Here is a 15735-nt window from a genome sequence, read left to right as displayed (position 1 = left end):
TATTCAATAAATCATGGTGATTATGGGGGGAAATTAAGAAGCTTATTCATTGCCCTGGTTTTATCAACACCAACTGTCTTTTACGGCATTATTTATGGCAACGAAGCGCCGACGCTGAATTACTGATGAGTCTGTCCTCGTGGATTCAGTTGAAAACACCGTTTAGAGCCTGGGCTTGAACCAACAACCTTTATTTGACTCACACCATCCACTGTAATGAGAGAAGGAGGCAGGAGCCAGTTTCCCAGACCCCTCACCCTTCGCTCAACACACTGAATCCCGGTTCAATCCCCCTTCGATCTTTTTTTCGATCTTTCCTCCCGCTCGCCTCCTAACTGTTCCGCATCTTCAGCATCTTGCAGGAATATTGACAGACTGACCCGTCCACGACATCATCCCGACGCTTCGGAACCGACAGACTGGTCCAACTGGTCTGACTGGTTGAGGAGGGCACACCACTGCTCGGGAAGTCATTTACTTCCCACTGTCAAACGATGGTAATTAATATGAGAGCGCGCACACCCACACAGTGTCAGCACAGTTTATCTGGAATTGGCTGTCCACTGTGAGTGACAGGTGATTAATGGGGGGGGGGACAGTCTTCTTGCTGAATGCTTCTTAAACTGTTGAAGAGTCTAATCAATCAGTCAATCAATCAATCAGTCGGACAGTCAGTCACACCTACTTAGCCAGTATATTAGCGCTGTAGTCTCACCTCTGCTGGCCTGGAGGTCTGAATATTTGTGTCCAACCCATTAAAAATAAAAGCAAATGTGTGAAATGCTGTTAAAATGTAGACACTGCCATTCCTACTACTATGATCCAAACGCATCCTTCAACAACTCTGAAGTTCATTAATGCAGACGGATGGCTGCCGCACCGTTTGACTGGGGCTCATTCATACGTGCTAAATATAGTAATTAACAGCCAATCTGAATTCCTAAAAGTGGTTCCAGGTTTTTATCACCTTACCTACAATCTCAGGTTATTTCTGAGACTATTCATGTCAGTTATCCTCAAATTTCAGGGATTAAAAGTTCAAAAGTCCGTTTTTTTTTTCCCCACAGTGAATTCATCTCCTTCTGGCGTTGCGACGCTAATATGAAGCGATATTTCCCCGCGTGCACACACACATGCCCGTGGGGCCGCTGTTTGCTGGGTGGCTGCAGCACCTGCAGGAGGCAACACAGATGGCAGCAACATGCTACATATGCTGTAAAAACACTGCTACAAACCTGACCTGCTTCCTGATTAGCCGCGCCGTGTTGCCATGGCGAGACTGTTCACTGCCATGCCGCCAATTAGGTTGTTTTTCTCTTTCTAAATTTTTTAATTTAATTAAGGTTTATCTTCAAGCTGAGGTTTGTGTTAGCGTATCTAAGATGTGATTTACAGCTAAGCCCCCTTTTCAGGTGTCTGACTGTTCCCTGAAGCTCGTCACGTGGCGGCGGAGTCTCCTGTCAAGTCTCCTCGCTGCTCATTACGAAGAAAGCCCGCAGCCGCTCTCAAAATCGCTCGTACTGTCTTCCGGTTCGCTACCTTAAAAACCTGTTTCGATATAGAAGGAAAGCCACATGTCCTCACTTCTGTAGCATCTGGACAACCTGGACTTGTCTCTGATAGGACTGGAAATGACTGGAGCAAAGGGACGGTTCCTCTCGTCTCCCGTGGTCACCTTCAGGAAAGTGTTTGTGTGTGTGTGTGTGTGTGTGTGTGTGTGTGTGTGTGTGTGTGTGTGTGTGTGGTGTGTGTGTGTGTGTGTGTGTGTGGGAGTGCGAGTGCTGTCGACGGGGGTCCAGGTCAGGCCACTAATAAGCACCATATCTGTGTCCTTGTCCTATTTTACCAAAGAGACACAGAAAGAGGAAAAAAGGGGCAGCAGGAAGACAGAAGGGGGGGGGGGTCGTCGCAGTGACCTGCCACAATACTGCCCGAACATGTCACATGCACACGTGTGCACACGCACACTCAGGCTGGAGAATAAAAACGTTAAAAATGATTCAGACTTCTTGTGTTTTTTTAACAGTGTTGCTGTGGGAGCGGCGGCGTCCTTCAGCTCAACTGTACGAAGCCTTCATTTAAAAAACAAAAATAAAAACAGCCTCAACTCCAAGACGTGACAGGAGACAATAAAACGAGATAATACTTATTTAGAAATATGGAATTTCTTCTGAGAGACGATGAGCATGGGCTTGAGCGAGAGAGCGCCACTCACTGCCGTTTCAATGGTGGGATTAATGAGCCTATTGAAATAATTTCCCCTTTTCTCTGGACCCGCCTTGCAATTAAAATTAGCTTTGAGTTTCCACAAGTGTTGCGATTACACGATTCCTTGAACCGCCGGGAGCCTCAGAATAAATTGAGGGAACCAGGCATTTTTCAACGTTGTCGAGACTCAGAGCCGCAAACAAAATAAGCAACGGACGAAGGGAAATGTTTTTATTATTATTATTATTATTATTGGTGAAAGGAAGAGATGCGTGTGCGTGACCAGGTTAACATTTTCTTCATTACATGCACAGAAAATCCAGAAAACGGAGCTAAAATTGGGATTTGCAGTCTGCAGACCACCATCAAAGCAGCAAGGCTGGTTGTATCTGGTTATATCCGGATTCTGGCCCCACAGACGAACACACATCCTCATACTTCTATCTTTGTGAGGACTTTCATAGACGTAGCACATTACTCAGCCCCTTACCCTATCTCTAACCCTCCGAACTGACCCCCCAACCCTGACTCCTACCAAACTGTAAACTTAAAACCAATTCTTAATCCTCAAACTATCCTTTGAAGTTGAGAACAAGCAGAAATGTCCCCACTTTGCTAGTACAATGTAGCAAATACAAGAACACACACACCACCCAAACAAACTGACGGGGTAAATTTGAGTCTCTGCTGCTTCTAAGCTGATGAATATATCATTCGGACCATTTTCAGCCAACAACATGGCGGCTCCCACACGCTATGCGGCTCTGCCCCTTCACTTTCAGTTAGACGAACACGCAGTTAAAGCAGGACTGGTGGAGAATTTAAATGTCACGCATGAGAGAGGGAGGAAAAGGAGAGGGGGGGCGATCGAGGGCGAAGGTAAGCATGAGGAATCAGAGGGAAAGAGGATGAGTGGGTGGTAAGGAGAAAAGATATGATGGGAAATGGGGGGGTAAGGCTCTCTGTATCTGTCCTATCGGTTCCACTTAAGTTCTACAGGAGCTGTGGTAAATGGGAAAAGGCGGTGTTGCAGCAATAAATAGAAGAATTTATAGAACGAGTGCAGAAAAATCATAAGAATGAACAGTGGAAGACAGCGTGAAAGGTCTGAAAAACACATCCTGTGTGTGTGTGTGTGTGTGTGTGTGTGTGTGTGTGTGTGTGTGCGTGCGTGTGTGTTAATTAACAACATGATTTTGACAAAATAAATTGGTCCAAAATAAATCCAGTTGGATGGATTCGGGGCATTAAAACATCAGCTCAATTTGGGTGAATTATACATTTAACTAGCTTTTAGCCTTTTTAGCTGGAGATCACCACTATCACCAAGTCATAAAACATTAATATTGTTTAATAATGACTAATGACGGTGCGACCAAAGCTAAATGAAGCATGTCAACTTTAATGAAAGTTAGAAGTAGAAATGGTTTAAAGGCTGGCACAATGCGTAAAAAATGATACATTCCGTATGTCTGTAAGTCAAATGGGACGGCGTTGGTGCAGTACTGGTGGATTTCTGCTGCGTGCTGGTGGGAAGTGGGCATTAATGGAATGTGACACACTCTTAGCTAGCACATATGCCCACCCACACATCCAGTCTGCAGCATCACATGCTCTCAGCGCATGATGAGCAGCTCTGCTCTGGTCTTTCCTTTTCTCCCAAATAAAAATATTCTCATTACTGCAAATTAACAGATGATAGAAAGCAAAAAAAATAACAAATCAAAGGGAGGATTTTCGCTCAACATCGTGCTCATCAAATGAGCTCCGCCCTGCGGTACCTCAGAGTATTACTGGACTAAAGATAAACGGCAGAGTTTAATCGAAGTTTCAAAAACTTTTCGATTATGCTCTTTTTTAAAAAAAAAAAAAAGTTCTAATCACCAACTTTAAGATGTCCGCACAAATGTCTATAAAGACCAGAACCTCAGCTCTTCAGCTTGAGGTCAGCACCAAGAAAAGAACCATCAAGCTAGTGTTGACCTCCAAAACTAAAGCAACGCTTTTACAACAAATTACTTTTCTTAGAAGAATTTGTTCGGATTCGTCCTTTTGTCAATTTTCATACCCATGAGGAAGGTCACTGGGGCAGACCTTCATCGGCTGCCCTTCTTGATCTACTCGATCTACTGAAAGTCCAGCGGGGTGGGGGGGGGGGGGGGGGGGGTCACGGGGGAAGCTGAGGATGGAAAAATGATTGAGTCTTGGGAAGCAGCTGGTGGAGCTCAGCGTTGAGCCAGAGGAGTCTGAAGGGAGCCGTCAAACTGTTACTCACATCCATCCCGTCATCATGCGATCCAGTCATGACATCACACGTCTCATGAGTCGCTGTTTTCTTGTTTTTTCCTCCTCAGCGGCGGGAACATCAGAGAATGGAGAAGTTTCTGGAAACTTCCAATTAACTTGGGCTCACTCACTGTCAGAGAGACAGAAGAAGAAGAACAGAATGAGCACATGAAACAAAAACTAAAGGAACAGGAGGCTCCAGAGGACCTAAGAAATCTTCTTTTTACCGAGGCAAGGGAACTAAGTACATCATTTTTTATATTTTTCACTTTGGATGGGAAAAAAAATGCACTTGTGTATTAAACTGCCTCTGATCTTCCTCACAGGAAGCTGTTTATGAGCTCTGAGAGCTGGAAGAGCATCTGTGACCTCCTCACAGCTGTGTGATGAAATGACCAACATGAAGTTTTTGAAGGATCTCTGCAATTGCTGAGAAGGATTTCCCTTTTCCCCGTGGTCTCTTATGGAGGCCGTTGTCAGTGTTTGGCCAAAACATGGGATGATGTGAATATACAGGGAGTGTCAGTTGATCAAAAGTCTCCATCTGCAGTGGACCAACAGCCCTCCTCCTCCTCCTCTTCATAAACCCAGTCTAACTTTAAGTAGAGCAGCAGTCCTCAGCGTGGCAGAACGTGGCCTTACACAGGCCGACTTCATGCCCGGAGATCCATCCTTCGGGAAGCCTGTCACCGGTCGGGGGTGCACACTTCAGCGGAGGTGTGGCTCAGCGAGGTGTGGAACAGCTGGTCAGGGGAAAAACTGTTAAATTTAGACCGCCGACGCGTTTGCGTTTCGTAGATCTGTGTAACACCGACACCAAAAAGTGACGCCTGACAGTCGCACCTGCGTTTCTGCTTCTTAAACAGCCCAACGTGATTGACTCAAGACACAAATAGCTGGTGACGCACCTCGGCGCTGCCTCTTCATCCTGCGGAGAGACAGATCTGCTGGCCGCCAGTCAAAACTCGCGTTAGACGCACAAAACCAGAAGTCTAAATTTACCTAAATGCAGCATCTCCGACCGTCCTCATCAGTAAATGTGTCGTTCCTATATTCACCTGTCTTGTTGGGGATGAAAAATGTCCTTTTTCAAACGTGGATTCTTCGAGTCACGTCTGGTTTTAGATCTCTGAGCATCACAAATGCCTCAACTCAACCTTCTCTCAGGTAACATAATGTAGAATCCTTTGCTCTGATCTCATCATTATCGTGCTAAAACACCATCCTTCCAGTTTCACCCCACATTTGATGGTGAACACTACCACACTAGAATATTCAAATTCCACTTTTCCGCATCGGTTTGTTTGAGTTGGCTGAATACAACCTCATTAAAAATCTCCTCAGGGTGGCCCATTTAAGTGGTGAACTCCTACAGGTGAACTTCTTCATATTCTCGGTGTCTGTTCAATCTATGTCCGCACGGGAAAACAGCTAGAATCTTCCCAGGAGCTGTTTTGACTTAAATGCTGTCATCTTAAGCTTTTCCTTTTTTCAAGCTTTAACTCGACTTAATGTGCAAACACCATCACCCCCGGGACGTACACTAATAAGAAAGTTTAAATATATGATCCACTCCCCCCAACAGCCTTTGACTCTAAAAGGGAAAAAAGGTTGAAAACTGTCACATCAGCCAAAATGCTGCTTGACAGCCAAAGTCCACCCCAGGGCTCGCTAATAAAGCACAAATGAGGGTCTAAAAGGTTTTGTCGGAGGTTTAGATCTTGCTTCAGAGTCTTCTCTTCATCTTCTCTTTTGGCTTGTTGATCTCAGCACACGAGGACTTACAGAAGATGCAGCCGGTACCAGTAAAGAGCCTCACAAGCCCGACGGATCACAGCCGACACGTGACGTCTCGATGAACATCAGCAGGAGCCAATGCCTAGGATACAAACTACCCATATCGCTCAGGCGAGCCGGTCGGTCACACATTTGGTCTGTCCGCCCGTACGCGACATCCCACAAGAGCCCAATTAGGACTGCACACCCTCACCAGTGGTGTGGTGGTACTCAGTCAGGGGTGTGTGTGTGTGTGGGGGGGGGGGGGGGGGGGGGTAACACTGAGGAAGGGTGCTGTGAGCTGTGCTGGTCATGCTTTTAGAATATCTTCTCATTTGATTGGTTGTGTGTGTGTGTGTGTGTGTGTGTGTGTGTGTGTGTGTGTGTGTGTGTGTGTGTGTGTGTGTGTGTGTGTGTGTGAGGGGGAATCATCGTTTTAGGGATTTCAGGCTGCTTCTCCGTCCCCAATTCAACTCAGTCAGATTTAATGAGCAAGTGTTGAGGTAACTGAATAAAACCAAACCTTTTCACTTCGCTGAGGTTTTAACCGCTGGCTTTTTCAGTTTAATGATATTTCAAATGTGTGTTGTTAAAAAAGAACATTAAATGGCTCGTTGTCGATGGTTTGGCCGGCTGCACAATAGCACAATAAACACCTAACGGCTAATAAACACCATCAGTTTAGGAGGTTTGTCCGTGCTGCTTCCTTCCTGAGTGTCCGTCTGTATATTTTCCGTCCACTTGGACACTTGCATGGAATTCTAACGCCCAGCTGCTGCATCAGGGTTGCGCTGCGGCCAGAGTCGCTGGCTCGTAGGGCTGCACGTTATCAAACATTGCTAAGTCTGCTGACCGGTTCAGGCTCCAAGATTTTCCTTTGGGGTGGCATTTAATTGAAGGTGGCCGCAGATCCGAGAGGAGCAACTTCAAACTGCTTTGAATACCAAAGTGTCCCTTAGGGGAATCACAGGTACGGGCCCTTAAGAGGCAGCCTATTGAGAGAGGTATAAAGAAAACCTGATAAAGGAGAAACGGACGCCTTTGAAAGCTGCACATTGATAAAAACAAAGCATCTTTTCATCAGCAGAAAAAACTGTCCGTTTGAAGGAGCATTTATTCCCTCAAAATCAAAAGGGTGCGAGTGTCTGCCGCCGAGGCCCATCTGCTCAGTTTAAAATGGCTCCCTGTGCTACTTTTAGACTTCCCAGTTCACATTTTGTCCATGTTAAATACCGACGCCTGGAATTTTCCGTGTTTTACCTCTATTCAAATCGACAACAATGGGAACGTAGAAAGACATCTGAAAGGCCACCGTTGTTGGTCAGAGTGCGGCGGCAGGGACCACTGTTAATCATTTTAGGCCCACTTTTGAAACCCACATTTAATTTAAGAACCAGAAAGAACCAGTTTGGGGCCATTTCTCCACTGCAAGAATTCATCATCACAGTAGGATCAGGACCCTTTACCCACCAGCAGCTGGGAGTGATTTTAGCTAGTTTGCTGAGACAAAATGGTGAACTCCTTCAACTGTGTTCGTACAGCCACTTAACTAATTTAGCTATTTGTTTTACTGATTAAAGCTAATGGTAATTCTAGTTACTCTCTGTTTTATCAAGAGCAAAGGCCATGTCTTCTGATTGTTTTCGATTAGCCCCTTTTTCACCAGGATTCCCAGGAACTTTAATTACCAGGAAGTTATTTAGCTTGCTTCTAACAGTCCTGCTTATCTTTGTAAATGTGATCTAATCAGGCTGAGGGGAGTTGTTTAGACCATCCATGGTTGTTGGGGTCCTTTGGCTCTTCACAATCTTCCCAGTTTAAACCTCATCAGCTAATTTTCCAGTCAGTCAGTCATCAGTTCTCACCTCTGGCTCCACACCTCAAGAATTCCTGGGAATCAGCTACAGTATTCATGGAAAGATGAGGGTCAGGGGAAGGTGTTTTCCTGGGAAATTTCAGTGGTTCTTCTCAGATTGCAAGTAAATGAAAAAAACGTTTCTTCGGTGGAAAAGAGGCCTCTGATGTGATTCCTTAAGCTGTGACAGAAAATCCCATTAAAGAGGGTGTTCTACTTTAGATAGTAACTGTAATTCTTAGACATTTTGGCGGGAGAAACGGGAATCCATTGCTGGGGGATGAGAGACAAGCAACACAGACAAACATGTATCACTCACTAAGCTGCTGACACAAATGGTGGGATGGAGGGATTTCCTTCTGCTAAAGGAAAGAGGTCGTAAGAAACCCCCCAGATCAGATAAATGAATGAATAATCATCAAGTTTTCCTTGGAATTTCGTGGCTGGCACCACCTCATGCCAGATAATAATAAGTGTTGGGATGAAGTCCAACATCGGGACAGAGAGTGTCGGAGGCATTGGCTGTCACATTAAACCATTAACATCGCTATGGTAACCAAATCAGATTCATCATTTTATAAATTGTTCCCAACAGACGTGAGGTCACATAAAAAAAGCCATTCCACTGTGAAAGTTCCTCCGAGAGAGTTGTGCACGACTTTATAATAATCTAGTAGCGGTTAGCATGAACCCAGTCTGGCTTTTTCATCAAAGAAAAGGCTGCAAAAAGGGACGAATCTGACACACTCCTAACAAACTTTAGGAAAGCGGCTGTGAACTGCAGATAAGCTGAAGGACGGAGTACCAACTCCTTCTAACGAGACGAAGGTTATTTTCACTTTAGTTTTCCCTACGCCGCAGTTATAACGTCTGTATAGAGTGTTGTGTTTGTCCAAACGTGCTGCTCCTATATCTGAAGTCCGGTGTGCCGCTTAGATCATCACTTAAAGATTTATGGCGGGGGGGTGGGGGCAAAAAAATCATTTAGATCCTCGTTAATCAAGAGAATGGTGAATTAGCTTTTGTGAAGAGTCTGCGTGGGCAGCTGCTCGCTAGCTCAGCTCGATTCGTCCCTTTTTGTCTGGCTCACTTCCAGTCGGAACGCAAGAGGCGGCAAAATCGGAGTTTATTGGAAAATCAACACATTGGGATTATGCCCACCTGCTGCTGGAGTCGAGGGGAATGTAGGGCCAAGAGGGAGGGTGTAGGATGGAGAAAATGGACACGTCAAGGCTACGTAGCATGAGCCACTGCAAAGTATTCGAGCAATGACTTCGCTCAGTTTGCCACAGACTTCTGGTGGAGCTCACAATCTCATCCTGGACTCGGCTCCTGCCTACGCCGCGAGCCTTCAGATCCCACTTTGCCTCCATCTTCTTTTGCCTGGGGTCATTTTACTCTCTGGTTTGCCACCATTTATTCCACACTGGGGGGGGTTGTTGCAGTTTACCTCCATAAGTTAGCAAAGGGAGGGAGAGGGGAGCCTGCTGTGGGTCTGACAATGGAGTATCTCCCCCAAACAGCCATTAATGATGCACAATTCAGTTGAAGAAACCTGAGGCGAAATGTGTTTAATCTGTAACTACTGTAAATATAAACTACAGATACACTAATGACGTCAGCTTTGAACAGATTCACAGATATTCTTGATTGGATCAACTGGCTTTGTCAACAGGTCCGGTGTCCCGCTCTGTCGTCACCTTATTTGTTTCGTGGTGGGTTCCTAATAAAGTAGGAACAAACACGCACAAGATGGGAATCATTTGGGATGAGAGCATCAATGAGCGTGAAGGGAGCGTGATTGCCTGAAGAGGTTTATTCAGAATTATAATCTATTTTGAATTACCCGCGGGACCCGGGCTGATGCTGGTTTCGTGCTTGGCCTTTCCTCATCTTCGCACACAAACACGTGCGCGCAAGCTCTCCCTGCTGTGCAAGACAGAACTCCAAATCACTTTCTCTTATCGTCAAGCGGAGAATTGGAAGCCGTAGCGTGTTCCAAGGCTTGCGGTAAACCGGCTTCATTTTTGTTGCGACTGCCTGATGTCACCAGGGCTCTTTGCAAAATTGAAGAAATTGAACAGCGGCGCCGTTTGAAGACACAAAACGTGCAGTGGATGTAAAACATCCGAAACTCCGCAGTCACGCTGATGCCACAGCTGAGAATTACCGTCGGACTTCTTCGATCCACCAATGCTCTCCAAAATACAATATTGCGAGTTCACCTTGGAAGTCGGAGCCGGGAATAATGCCGTAGCTACGGCGTCAAATGTAAATGTCGTCAGTTACGGTTACAAAGTCAAAAAACAAGATGGCCGTGTCTTTGAAAGCTGTTCTTCTCGTTGTTGTTTAGCCCTTAGCAGCAATTTACACGAACAATATAAATCACATGAACAACCCAAATTACACTATAACAGCATTCCCCTTCATATATGTAGAGCGTTACCATATATACGACTGAGGAAGTGCAAGGAAAAGTAATTAAAATGTTCGAAATGCTCACATAGGGGGGCGGCCATGTTTGAAAGTCAACTCAGAGGTCGTGATTATTCCCAACTTCCTGACTCAGAAATCCGACTTTGGGGGGGCGTTCCAGTGGATACTCGGAACTCCGGAATTCCAGCTTCTGACCTCCAAGGACCCAATTCAGACACCTCATATGACAGAAGACTGTCGTGAAGGTGATGTGAGCGAAAAGTCGAGGTCTACTGTGGAAAATAAATCCAGACATGAGTTTGATATTTGGGTTTCTGTTTGTCAGCTGGCCTGGCACAACAGGAGCTTTCATTGAATCTTTACGTTAGGCGTCTGTTTCACCAGGATTGAAAACAGGACAGTTTTCCGTGGAGAAAAGAGAAAAAGTTTGGCACTTTTCCCTCTCTAATTCCTATCTCCATATTTCCTCTCCTCCTCCCCCCTCACCCAACGTAGCTCTCACACTCCTGAATAATTAAGATGCAATAAATCCAACTGTCACATCCATTTTTTAGAATCCTCAGCTGTGTGTGTGTGTGTGTGTGTGTGTGTGTGCGCACATCTTTGCATCTAAAACTTTGCAGCATTAAAAGCAAAATTAAACTTTCAGTAGACGTGAGAGACGAATGAGGGAAAAATTCAAAAGAATCCGTCTTTATCGACGTCCTCACTCTTCAGAAGTGCCTTGCTGTTGTTGTCAAGGTCAGAGGTCAAGAGAGAACAGGTTCTGGCACTTTGGTTAGCATTTTAAAACATGAAAATCCACACAAATGCTTTTCTAACGGATTCCCAGGAACAGGATTCCCGAGTCTGCATAACTGGAGGATGGCGGAACTATTTTTTTTATTAAAAAACGGTCAAATTCAATAACTGTTAATGCAACTAATCCCTTGGTTCAAACATACATACAAAGTTACGCTGTGCCTGCGCTGCACAGATAACCCAGAGAGGATTAGCTATATTATTTTGACCTGGAAGACGTCCATCTCGGATGTGTCAGACAGTGTTGTGTTTGCGGACCACAGCGTTATGGGATTAGTTTAATTATACCAAATTCACATAATTGTATAATAGCAAAATACTAGTGATGGGAATTCAGGAAGCAGGTTTAGCTGTAAGGAAGCATCACTTCAGGTGGATGGAAACATTCCGCGTCGCTGGGAACGGCTTCTTAAAGTAAGACTCAAGTATTTGTTTCACATAAAAGGGCGGTTTTTTATCCTCTGGACTACAAATACGAGAGCAGAGATGGTGTGACATGCACAAAGGATGCCACGCTGAATGCAATCAGGGCACATTAATCCCACCAAGGGAGCCGGGATCACATTCAATTTAAATTCCTCCACGGTGGCCGTTTAGGCTCGGCGAGATTGGCACACGTTCATCCTTTTGTTGAGAGCTGTGACAAATCCAACAAAATCCCTCCTGACTTTCTGACATGTGTGTCTGGAGGAGGATGGTGGTCAGGGTGAGAGAACTGCACGGAATATTAACAAGATATAAACTGTGACTCAAGGTGTTAGATTCCACCCCCCTACACACACACACACACCACACACACACACACACACACACTTCCTGCTACTACAGGACTGTGTGAGAGTCCTTCCACCAGTATCCAAGTCTTACTGGGCAGCACAGTGGTTTAAACTGCTTAGTATTAACAGACGGGTTAATAAAAGAATGTTCTGTTTTAAGCTTGAGAGGCTGATTCCTCCTCAACTCGCTCCCCCCCTCTTTGAGAACCCTGTAGCTCTGCAGGTAAAGTCATTATTCTCGTCGAGCTCTCGTAGTTAAAAGCCTTCTCAGCCACCCACAGGAGGGCCAAGCCTGGTCCTGATCATGGTTTCCTCCTGTTGAAAGGTAATTTTTCCTCATCACTGTTGCTTGTTGGGTTTTGGGTTGTAACAGACGCTGTATAAAGTTCCTCTAAACTGAACAGAATAACCGCTTTAACTGGACCAACCACTGGCGCGGCAGGTTCCTGGTTCAGTATCTTGCTCAAAGACACTTCGGTACGCGGTATCTAGGCCTCTAGGATGGAAGCTTGCTGACACCGCAGCGACCACTCTGCCCCTTGACCCCCGGCCACCATTAAGCTCTTCATCCATCACTTGTGAGCCCTGCAGGACTATGAGTGCGCACATGCGCCTCCACATACACAGCCAGAGTTAAAGTACACCAATATAGCAGCACATCTCAGACAATGTTGACTCTTCTGAGTATGAATGGAAGTGGAGCTACTCCTCTGAGTTGCTGTCTGTCACCAGTGTGTGTGCGAGGGTGAATGTCGACCTTTAAGGTCAAATAATTGAAGTGTTGGAAGACGACTGTGCAGATGAGCGACGCTGTCCATTTATGCAGGGCTAATATCTGCGTAGTTATGGGCTATATGGCTGTAGGAGGGCGAGAGAGACGGGAGGAGGGAGACTTTAAAAGAGAACGGCACATTAATGCAAATGGAACAACTTCGCGATCACATTAGAAAACGCCGCGATGCACTTGTGAAAATTGATGTGCACGACCTCGTGGTGGCAAAAAGCAACAAATGGAGGATGATTTCAAAGGGACAGAAATGGAACGGTGGATGTAAATGAGTGCGGACGTTCCCTTTGATGCGTTATCCTTTCATTTGAAGAATGATGGGGAATAATGGGAAAATGAGCAGTATGTATGAACCAGGATGACAGAGGACGTTTTGCCGTCTCTGCTTTAAAAAGACATCTGGCTGCATATTTATGGTTCTGTTGCCTTTTTTGGTGAAAATGAAAAAAACAGCTAATGCATAAATATATAATTCGTTTAAATTTTCCTAAAGGTTAATGTTGAGATGAGTGTAGTTTCTCCTGAGGGTGTAAGACATGAAGGCAGCACAGCTGATCTCTGCAGAGAAACTCGGAGAAGGCTGAAGCTGATTAACATGCTTATTACACCTGTTATAATCACCTGCCGTTACTCCATGAAAAACACTTTTTGATTGTGATTTTGCGCGACTTCCTGCTCAGAGAGTCAAGAGCCTGTTGAAAATAGGCAAGATTTCGCTCACAAATGCACCTTTGCTCTTGTCAAATACTGCCGAGGCAGCAAACTGCCTGGTTTCAACGGGGTTTCCCTTTTAACTGACTGCTAACGGTTTAGTTTCGTAGACGCCAAAGAGCAAAGTGGAGCGCCGATACTTCCATTGTTAATCTTGTCCTTGTTGAGGGCAAACGAGGAGCCTCACAGGGCCCTTATCAGCCCTCACTATCAGCCCCCCGGTACATCCTCTAACAAAGTGCTTGAATGATTGTCCCCAGCCGCCGTTTCGGCCTTCCCGCCTTTCTGATGGCGCCATTTTGGGGTTCTACCGATTTCTCTCTGAACTTTAACAATCGTCCAATCAGATCTACTTTTTCTCTTTTCAGTGGGGACAAAAGGGGGAAAAAAGTCAGTCAGGGAAACTCGTTTTTTTGTTCTTCCAATTATTTCACAAGTTCCCTCCTCACAGTCTTTATCACAAGAGCCGCTTTTAAATCAAACATCTTTCAGATGAGTGATGCCATTAAAAAAAAGGCTCTTCCAGCTATTGTATATTGAATTCAGTCATTAACTTAATAAAGGATAGATGGAATGCAAAGATTATTTGCCTCTTTACTTTACAAATTCTATTAAGTAAAAGAGAGCCAAAACAAAAAGAAGAAGCTATTAAAAGAAGACAAAAAAAACCCCACAATGATGGGTCTATTTATCAGATTATCTGGAGCTCTCCATCTGTGCATGCATGTAGTGCATCTTCGGCACACGTAGCTGTGTGCACGAGGCAGTTGAATCAATGTAAAGAGGCCTGTAATTGTTTATTGATCTGTATCAGTTTCCTGCGAAGCCGATCGGTGAACAACTCATTGCACCTCCAACAGAGGAAGCTGCACCACGTGCGCTGATGACTCCCCCAGTAACGGCTGCATTGCACCAGTGCACAGGGGCACAGATGTTGTTAGCAGTTTTAATGTCGCCTCCTCCACGCAGGTGGTGGTGTTATTAACGATAAAACATGCACAAGGTGACGCGGGTGTGAAAATGAAATAGCGATTAATCCCAAACTGCATTAATCGCTTTTTTGGTTGAGCACTGAAGCCTCAAATGCAAATGAATTCTGGTTTCTAATTTTGCTCTGAGAGTAAATGCTCATGTTCTCTCGCTCCGAGCTTATGGAACACATCATGCTAGCGTGCGGCGCACCTGCTCTAAAGCCCTCAGGTCTGACGCTCAAACCTCATCAGCTCAAGTGCTGCTCGCGTCCGACTTCAAGGCTTTGTGCTGAATGACTTCTCACAAAAATACTTTTTCTTTGGCTGCTCTGTGTGTCCTGCAGTGACCGCAGTTGCGCGCTCACTCTTTGCTGCCATTCGAGTCATCTTGACCTCTTTCCACCTGCGTTCGCCCACCCGCGCCGCCCCCCGCACACGCCGGCGATGGGGAAAAGGTGTCAGGGTGCTTCCAGCTAATCAGGAGCAATAAACACTCCAAGACGAGCTGAGGCGTCGGGACTGATTTAAGGGTTTAGCATCCCAATAACACCTTGACAGCAAGACCACGGGTGCTGTCTCGGGACTGTAACACCGACACCACAATCACTGGATTTACTGCATTAGCCAGAGCTCAGTTGCCATGGTAATAAGGAGAGTAAAGTCTCCGGTAGTGTCAGGAGTTAAAAAACTCCATTATTCTGGGCTTCTGTGAAGAAGAACCTGTGTCTTCTCCGCTGCCTGACCACAGACAGGAGCGTAACCGTCGTTTGCCTTTGTCAGGATTTGGAGATGCATTTGAAAATACAAAAGTCTCACTGTGCAGTTTCTGTTCAGTTTACACAGAAATAACTAATTTTGAATAGAAAGAAATGTTACATGTGCACAAGTTGACAGCTAGATATAGTGGAAGCCGCTGTGTGTGTGTGTGTGTGTGTCTGTGTGTGTGTGTGTGAGAACAGAGGGAAAGCCTATTACCTGGTTGCTTGCAACACTGACACAAATGTTTTGCCGCAGGCATCAATTAAACCCTGTCGGCCTTTTCGGCTCACTAAAGTGAGTTTTGCGTGAAATCGCCACGTGGGTCGTTGGGGGTCATCGGCTCCGAAGGCAGCTGAGCCCCACAGCATC

Source organism: Takifugu flavidus, chromosome 16 (genome assembly GCF_003711565.1).
Source record: "Takifugu flavidus isolate HTHZ2018 chromosome 16, ASM371156v2, whole genome shotgun sequence".
NCBI lineage: Eukaryota > Metazoa > Chordata > Actinopteri > Tetraodontiformes > Tetraodontidae > Takifugu > Takifugu flavidus.
This window is presented reverse-complemented; position numbering follows the sequence as displayed.